Here is a 9910-nt window from a genome sequence, read left to right on the forward strand (position 1 = left end):
GTTGTAGAAGGGTCTAAAAACAGCACAAACAACATTTTCCAAAAGACCAAAAGAGCACAGGCACTTGTTTCTGTCAATGTGGGGTTTACTATCCATACCAGTACAAAAAAAACACAAGGTAGCTAACGGAAATTTTCAATCTGTTCACTTCAACCAATATTTTTTTAATTTCCCTTGACTTGTTCACGAATAAAAGTACACCAGTCGTTCGGTAATTGACTTATCTTTACAATGAAACAACTTTCACGTACCTTGAGAATACCCCTCAAACAGAATAACACATTTGAGATGAGAAATATTGACCTTTTTCCAGACCATTGAAATTGTAAGAACTAAACTTCCGGTTAACTTAGGAAGTGAATATAACTGTGCAATCCCATTGGTCACATTTTTCTGGTTGCTGGTAACTAGTATAAATAAACAGGTAACCAGATGAATTAAACCAATGAGATTGCACAGTTATATTCATTTCCTAAGTTAACCGGAAGTTTAGTCCTTACAAATTCAATGGTCTGGAAAAAGGTCAATAATTCTCATCTCAAGTGTGTTATTCTGTTTGAGGGGTATTCTCAAGGTACGTGAAAGTTGTTTCATTGTAAAGATAAGTCAATTACCGAACGACTGGTGTACTTTTATTCGTGAACAAGTCAAGGGAAATTAAAAAAATATTGGTTGAAGTGAACAGATTGAAAATTTCCGTTAGCTACCTTGTGTTTTTTTTGTACTGGTATGGATAGTAAACCCCACATTGACAGAAACAAGTGCCTGTGCAAAAGAGTGAAAAAGTATATTTAAACAAAACGCATTTGACTAACAGGTCGAACAACTGATGTTATTTAACCCTGCTGACTGCCATTGGCGATTGCCAAATAAAATTGATCACAGGTTGTAACAAAATGGATCTTATTATAAATTTAATACGTCAGAGAAAGAAAAAAAATTGTTAACTTGTGGACAGGATGTTGTGCCACAAACATTCGGTATATATATTTGTATATACATGTAGCATTGTGAGTAGAGAATATGGGAAACGGGGAAGGAATTTGGCAAAATCCCGACAACCCGACCAAAAGAGCAGAAAGCAGCCAGAAGATGGTCATCAATGGGTCTTGAACCCCACGAACATTTTCCAGCCCCAGAGACGGGCTATTGCTCGCCCTTAAATAATCATATACATGTATACGAGTTCAACGATATGGACAACACAATAAACTTTGAAGCAAACAAATGAGCCAAAATATAAAAAAAAACATACACACAAGACAAATGCCAAATGTTCCAGATTTGAGAGAAGCGCAAAAAATCCTTCTAATTGGCAAATGGGCGAAAAAAAAAAGAAATTTTTATAAATTACCTCGCAACACTATTTTTGTGTTGCTGTCCCACGTTTTTATTCAGTGGTTGTCATTTGTTGCTGTATATCATATTTTATTTTCCTTTCTTCTTTAAGTTTGTGCATAAATAAGCCCGTAAGTTTTCTCGTTCTAATTATTTGACATTTGTCATTGTGAGACCTTTTATAGCTGACTGTTCGGAATGAGTTATGCTCATTAATATTGTCAAAGGCCGTACGGTGACATATAGTTGTAAACTTTTACACCACAGTGAGGATACATAGGAAATGTTGTTGGGGTCTAGGTTTTTGAACTTTCCTTTTTTGCCGATCAATGCATTTAAATCGGGACCTCCTTTTTAAATGTCTGGATCCCGCCTGTTCGTTATTTAGTCTCTAGTGGAGAGTTGTCTCATTGTCAATCATTACACCTATCTGCAATTGTTCGTAATATAATTTTGATGTCTTACAAAGATGCTATAAAAATTATTAAAATTTCAAAGGGAGAAAATCAATATTTTCGCTCAATCCTTTTACATGACAGGTTTGGTATCTTTCAATGATCTCTAATTCTTTATTGCGCCACGTGTTACCTTGGGAAAGATAATTAATATTACATAACAATTCATCGACTAATTGACAAAAAAAATTCTGATTTATAGATTGAATTAAAAAGAAAAAAATAGATATAGAAGAACATTTATCTTGTAAAAATGCGTTTCAAAAGACACATTAATGATTTAATACTGTATTAAAAAGAAAAATAGATATATGAATTAAGAAAATATATCATGTAAAACGCCATTCAAAGACAAATAATTGTTTACCTGACGTCAATTAGTCAATATTTTATAGAGAACTATATCTATCTTTTTATATATCAGACAGCCACGATGCGATAATAAAACAAATTCTACCGCAATTTTAAGAGCCAACGTGTACTCCGCGGTTATAATTTATATCATTCATCTTCGAGTTAATTTAAAACGAAAGATAATAAATTGTATCCTAATTGGTAACCAGACTGAGAACCACTTTTTCTCAACAATAGTGAAACTGGGATTTATATCAAAAAGACCAGTTTAACATAAAGCTTAATTAAAGTACGAAGGTAATACTAAGATCTGAACAACAAACAACTAGCCGTATTGTTTTAGAATAAAGACAATGACAAACACGGACAGAGCATTTATTTTTGTCAACAATAAACACAAAAAGAGATGGACAGTATCATTAATCAGATGTCAAGTCTCCGTCTTATTATTAGAATCGGCATTCATTGGGTAATTCCGACACTCTAATTATTTGATCTGAATTTGCAAAGTTGAAAACGATTGTCCCTAACAATCTGCTGTCATGCAACACTTTTTTTTCAATACACTATTCTGTATAATTACACATAACTACATAGATATATGTTTTACTTTGAGGAGACGACTACATACAATAAGAAATCTTTGCTCGTTATTATTTAAGGAATGACTGTAATATTTTTTCTGTCTTTGAAGAAATAACATAAAAAATGTAGTGCACACTGGATAATGCTGGTAACAAAACAACGTCAGCCAATCAGAAGACGCGTTACATCCAAAATTAAATTACATGGGTGTGGATGGGAGTTATGAAATTTCTCATACGTATGATATTGTTTTGCATAAAACAACAAACCTTGACTTTACTTAAGGTAGAACATGATACGATTTCCTTTCAAAGAAAACGTAATTTTGGAATACTTTTATCAGATACTAATAAACGCTATTGCCAATTTGTTTGAAAAGCAGGATAGTTTAAAAAAAGGTCAATGTCATAACATTGGAAGGGTCTAAATAGAGCAGTCAATATAATGGAATTCGATTCGACTGTAATAAAATGAGAGGTTTTAAATTAGCTAGCTTTAAAACCAGGTTTGATCCACCATTGTCTACATACGAAAATACATGTACCAATGTAGGGATATGACAGTTGTTGTCCATTTGCTTGATGTCTTTAAGCCTTTGATTTTGCAATTAATTTTGATAACTTTAAGACATGTTCCGTGATTTTACTTTTTCCGACGTAGTCGGTATAGTTTCGGTTTGTGCACTTTGAACGTAAGGACGCTTAACTATGGCAACAGAATACGCATGCTAAAAAATCCTTTCTGTGATTGGACAAAAAGCTGTCAAGGTGGGTGATTTGGTTGTGTTTGAAAAAACGTCTCGAAAATTATATCGTGATGGAAAGCAAGTAAAAACTGTTAATATTTGAACTAGATGTTACACAAGATTTATATTTTATTAAATAATTGTTTCTCCAATAGGTCTTTGTATCAATGACAGCTGTTTATTCGGGAAAATCATATAATTTTTAATGTAAAATTTGTTGCACGAACGTGCATGACTTTTAGAACGCACCTACACATGTGCGATTTCCCCGGGGTTTTGGTGAACGTAAACAGAAAGATACTACATTGTACTTATACTACCAATAATTTCTAGCTTTGTAAGCTATGAATTAAGTTTAATGTAAACAGTAGTAAATATATATTTGCTTCTTGTTATTTGTACTGGATTTTTTTTTACAAATAAAAGTTTTTGGTGTCATCACAATATTATTGTATATTATTGCTTTAATATAAACATGTAAACAGACATAGTAAAAGATAGTTTAAAGATAGTTCTTGTTTTCATACAACTTATGGCAGGATTGATCTAGTTCTAATGTTATGCCATTTACGTATGTTCGATAACTAAAACCAATACCTGAGTCAAGAGCCTTTAATTCTGTGGTTGTTGTTTGTTGCTGTGTACAATGTATCATATTTGCTTTTGGTTTCTTTCAGGCCGTTATATTTATCGTTTGATTTGTTTTACTTTTGTCATAAGGGAGGCGTTTTAGTATTTGTTTGGCTTTTTAACTATTTTGATCTGAGCGTCACTGATGAGTCTTATGTAGACAAACGCGCGTCTGGCGTATAAAATTATAATCCTGGTACTTATGATAACTATTTAATGTTGTATGAGTTTTGCTCATTGGTGAAGGCGACCTTCAGTTGCTATATTCTATGACATAAAATTGGTCTCTGATGGATAAACTATGTTTTTAATAGTAAACTATGCATCTATATATTTTAGATTCTGATTAAAGATAATTTGATGTTTTTGTTGATATACTTTTACTATGAAACAAATATGCAAGAACTTGTACTGTACTGGTACAAGTGGCAATGTCACTCTTGATTTGGCGGCGCCCCCCCCCCCCCCTCATTTCTGTAATCATCAATGTTTTTTTTGTAATTTTCTGTATTCCTATTGTTTTTGTCCATTATGTTTTCTAATCTTAGAATTTCAGCACCCTTTTATTCTTTCATTGTTTTGTGTATTTTCTTTTCTTTTTTCTTCATTAATTTTATTCTGCACCTTTTTGCCGATTTTCTCCTCTTTTTGGAACCCCATCACGACTCTCATAACTTTTATATTTCTGGACATTAAGTCATCTTATATATAGAAAATAGAAATTCAATGACGCAGTCGTTTGCGATTAAGAAAAATGTAATGCGCATATTTTTTTTGTGAATCTTGCATATATGCAAATGCAATAAACCTCAATATTTTTTTCGTTTTTGAAATTCTACCGGGAAATCATTTTTAATTGTAACAAGTGCATTCATATTAAAGATATCTTTTTAAATTGATCTACTCAAAGTAGTTTTATTGAAGACAAACTGAAGAAAATTGATACTGACATTAATACTAATAACTGTCTAGCGTTGATTGCTTAATATGTTTCACTGCATGTAGGAAGACTTTATTGTAAAGCTTGAGCACTAACGACATTTTGTTGACAATGCACTGATGACGAAAATGAGATAAAATTAGTTTGCTTCGAGATATGTTCAAAGAAATATGTCATGCGATCTAATGTGTTGTAAAATTATTTTGCAAAAAAGAATAAGTTAAGTACTATTGGACGCGAATTACAAATTAATATACTACAATTTTGTTTACAGAATAATTCTGCAGTTTTAACAATTTTTTCAATAACAACCTTGAATGTCAATATGTGGTCCGAATTTGAAAAGGGCTGTTTTAAGTATTATTCTATTTTCAAGTTTTGTTTATTTTTCTAATAGAATGAGAATGGAAACAGGGAATGTGTAAAAGAAACAACAACTCGACCAAAGAGCAGAAAACATCAAAAGGAAACCAATTAGTCATCAACACAGCAAGATAAACTAAAAAATAAAAAAACAGGACCGAACAGAGTGAAAAATAAAAAGGCAGGACAGAGATTACAGCTAAAAAAAATGCAGGACAACATTTTTCATCCTAGCCCCCCCCCTAAAAATCAAATGGTAGCTCCCTTAGTCAATACATTTGGCTCATAATTTTCAATTCTGTAAACCCGATCCTGGTGCTCATACTAAAAATGTCGAAACCAAAGAACGCATATATTGTACATGTACTTTTAGATACCTTATAAACGTGTCGAGAGGTATATAAAATTGAGAATGGAAATGGGGAATGTGTCAAAGAGACAACAACCCGACCAAATAAAAAAACAACAGCAAAAGGTCACCAACAGGTCTTCAATGTAGCGAGAAATTCCCGCACCCGGAGGCGTCCTTCAGCTGGCCCCTAAACAAATATATATACTAGTTCAGTGATAATGAACGCCAGACTAATTTCCAAATTGTACACAAGAAACTTAAATAAAATTAATACAAGAATAACAAAGGCCAGAGGCTCCTGACTTGGGACAGGCGCTAAAAATGCGGCGGGGTTAAACATGTTTGTGAGATCTCAACCCTTCCCCTATACCTCTAACCGATGTAGAAAAGTAAACGAATAACAATACGCACATTAAAATTCAGTTCAAGAGAAGTCCGAGTCTAATGTCAGAAGATGTATCTAAAAAAAATAAACAAAATGACAATAATACATAAATAACAACAGACTACTAACAGTTAACTGACATGCCAGCTCCAGACTTCAATTAAACTGACTGAAAGATTATGATTTCATCATATGACATCAGGCACAATCCTTCCCGTTAGGGGTTTAGTATCGTACCATCATAAAATATATGAGAAGAACATAACCCGTGTCATGCCAACAACTGTTTTTAGAATAAATGTGTTTAGTTCCGACGCAAAGACCTTATCAGTGACTCAATATTAACGCCAAAATATGCAATCTTTAATTACTTGACAACAGTATCGTAATTATATCCCTTCTTAATAAGTCTATTCAAGGGTTTTGTAAGTTTCTGAGGTGAATACTTACACCTTTGTGCTTTATAAAGAATATTTCCATAAAAAAATGGATGTGAAATACCTGAACGTATAAGAAGTCTGCATGTTGAGCTATATTTACGAATGATGTCTTTATACCGATGATAAAATTTAGTAAATGTTTTGACTAGTTTGTGATATCGAAAACCCTGGTGTAATAATTTTTCAGTAATACATTATGATAGATTTCTCTCGTTAAAATCTAAAACATTGTTACATACACGAGCGAATCGTACAAGTTGAGATATATAAACACCGTAAGATGGTGACAAGGGAACGTCACCATCTAACAACGGGTAATTAACGATAGGAAATAAAAAATCATCCCTGTTATCATAAATTTTAGTATTCAGCTTTCCGTTAGTGATATAGATATCAAGATCGAGGAAAGGGCAGTGGTCATTGTTAGTATTTGCTTTATTTAAAGTAAGTTAAGCAGGATAAATTTCATTAATATACATACTGAAGTCGTCATTATTGAGAGCCAAAATATCATCCAAATATCTAAAAGTATTATTAAATTTGTTTATCAGATGTTGTTTTGATGGGTCTTTGCTTATTTTTGTCATAAATTGAAACTCATAACAATACAAAAAGAGGTCCACAATAAGTGGTGCACAGTTAGTCCCCATTGGAATTCCGATAATCTGACGATATACGGAATCCCCAAAGCGAACAAAAATGTTATCTAGTTAAAATTCAAGGGCACATATAGTATCAAAGCATGTCCAATTAACATAGTTTTTTTGTTTATTGCTACTAAAAAATGACCTAAAAGAGTTTGAACATATATATTCACATTCTGACTTTTTGAATGCCCATTTAATGAGGTGTGTGAATTTTTTCTTAATGGGAATGTGAGGCAATGTGGTATACAGGGTAGAAAAATCAAAACTTTGAACAGATTCAAAATCACCAATATAAGCATGCAATTTATCAAGTACTTCCAACGAGTTCTTGACACTCCAAAAGTAATTTATTCCACTATTTTCGAAAGCCTTATTTGAACAATTTATTATAAGGTTTTTTATTGTACCAAGTGTGCTGGTAAGAAGAACAGACAATTTAGTAGTTGAACAATGGCTTGAAGACGAAATAAATCTATATTTGTAAGGGTTTTTGTGTAGCTTCGGAAGCCAATACATAGTTGGGACTTTCATTGTATTTGGCTCTGCTTGTAAAGCGGTTGCTAAAAGTTTATGTTTGTTACAGATTTCGTTCTCTGAAAATGGAGTCAGTTGGAATGTTGGTGAATTGGTGATTTCCTTTTTCAGAACCTCAATGTAAAATTTACGTCAAACAATAATAATATTATTAGCAGCTTTATCGGCCGGGACAAAAACAAATTATTTGGCTAGTTCTTTTAGTTTATGTTTGATACGAGAAATAGGTTTATTGTGGTTATTGTTAATAGTAAAATGTTCTTTAAAATGTTGAATACGTATATCAACTATCTTCATTACTGAATTAAAAAAAGAGTCCAAAGATTTTTAGTCTTTTTCCCGTTTTATCCATTTCATACAGTAAGTATGGAGTGAGTCGTGGATGATATTACGACACTCATTCCAATTAATAATTGACGGGGGACGATATTTAGGTCCTTTACTGAGGAATGATTTTAACTCTCGGTCTTGAACGATGTTAAGATCTCCTGTTACAACATGGGAAATGATCCATAAATATATTCGGAATTACTGCAATTACATGAAGTAGGTGTTTTTTCACTGATATTAACATCTTTACACAATTGACTATAATAATTAAACACAAATTTCCGGGTAGATTTCTTGTAAATATAACAAATTAGAGGTAGTTCAGTATTGTCAATATATCCAGGAATTTGTTCTTTAACAGAATGGTCGTTAAATATACCGGCAATATTTACAAAATCAAAGCATTTATTGACATACTTAATTTTAATAAAATGTTTTTTATGATCTTCAGGGCGATCAGTTTTGGGAAATAATTTAGAATAACAATATGCCATAATAATTTGAACAATTTCATACTAAGAACTGCTATATGAAATTGTGTTGCAATCCTCCAAAATTTTATTTAACTTATTAACCGGTAACGAACAGAGTTTTGTTAACAGATAATGTCTGCCGTTGTTTTTTGAAATAGAAATTAGGTACGAAATATTGGTATGATTGGTCCGAAATTTTCTTTGATTGCGATTTGTTCTACGACCGTGAGAACGGTTTTTACGAACAGTTTTAGAAACTATGTCCAAAATGATAACGGAATTGGTTCTAGATATATTACCAATTCCCATGATATTATCATTTAGACCGAGAGGATAAACTGTCTGTAATTTTTTAATCCAATTTAATTCAATTATTTTCCGTGATCGTACAAACTTTGAATGCGATTCACCAGGCTGCTTATTTACTACTTCTAAAGGTTGAACTGCTAAATATCTAAAAGGATGGTTGTGCTTCTTAAGGTGTTGGTAAATGATACTTATATAAAATAACGTCTTTACACTAAATCCTTTGGATGTTTGATGTGTATACGAATTGATAATTTAGTCTTTAGTTAGATGCATGTTTTTTTTAATTAGTTGTTAGTGGCTTTGAACTAGCTGTCAGTTAACTACGAATACTCTCAGATCTGTTCCTTGTGTCTTTTTTGTTGTTGTTGAGGATGTAGAAAAACCCGGTCACGCACACTTGTATTTTTGTCCATCTGAGTTACATTGTAGGCCTTTTTAACTGATTTTTGTATAGTTCGTTCTGATGCTGTACTGTTATATCACTGTCCCAGGTTATGGGGATGGTTGGGAACCCTGCTAGCATGTTTAACCCCGCCACATTCTGTATGTATGTGCCTGTCTCAAGTCATGAGCCTGTAATTCAGCGGTTGTATTTTGATATATGAAAAAAAAATATATTCCATTACAAACCCAGGACAAAAATGTTACTTTGAAAACAACATTGACTGGTTGTTATGGCACGCGGACACCACATAAATGATAATCACAGTTTATCGGGGATAATGATAGATTATCGGACGACCATTATAGATGTACGCCGTAAATTATAATTAGCAGTTGTAAATTGCGAAATTATCGTCAACAATCTAATATTATCTATGATAAATGAATTAATGGTCGATAATCTAATTTTTTTTAAATGAGCGCGGGAACCACATTATTGGATAGAACAGATTGACGGGGAATTCGATAATTATATGCATTTTCGCCCTGTTTTCCATTACAATGCATAGGTACCCAATCACAATGCGTAATCGACCATGCTAAATAATTTCGTCCAATCATATCCATCGATTCAAATGACAACACA

Source organism: Mytilus trossulus, unplaced genomic scaffold, assembly GCF_036588685.1.
Source record: "Mytilus trossulus isolate FHL-02 unplaced genomic scaffold, PNRI_Mtr1.1.1.hap1 h1tg000085l___fragment_1__unscaffolded, whole genome shotgun sequence".
Classification (NCBI taxonomy): Eukaryota; Metazoa; Mollusca; class Bivalvia; order Mytilida; family Mytilidae; genus Mytilus; species Mytilus trossulus.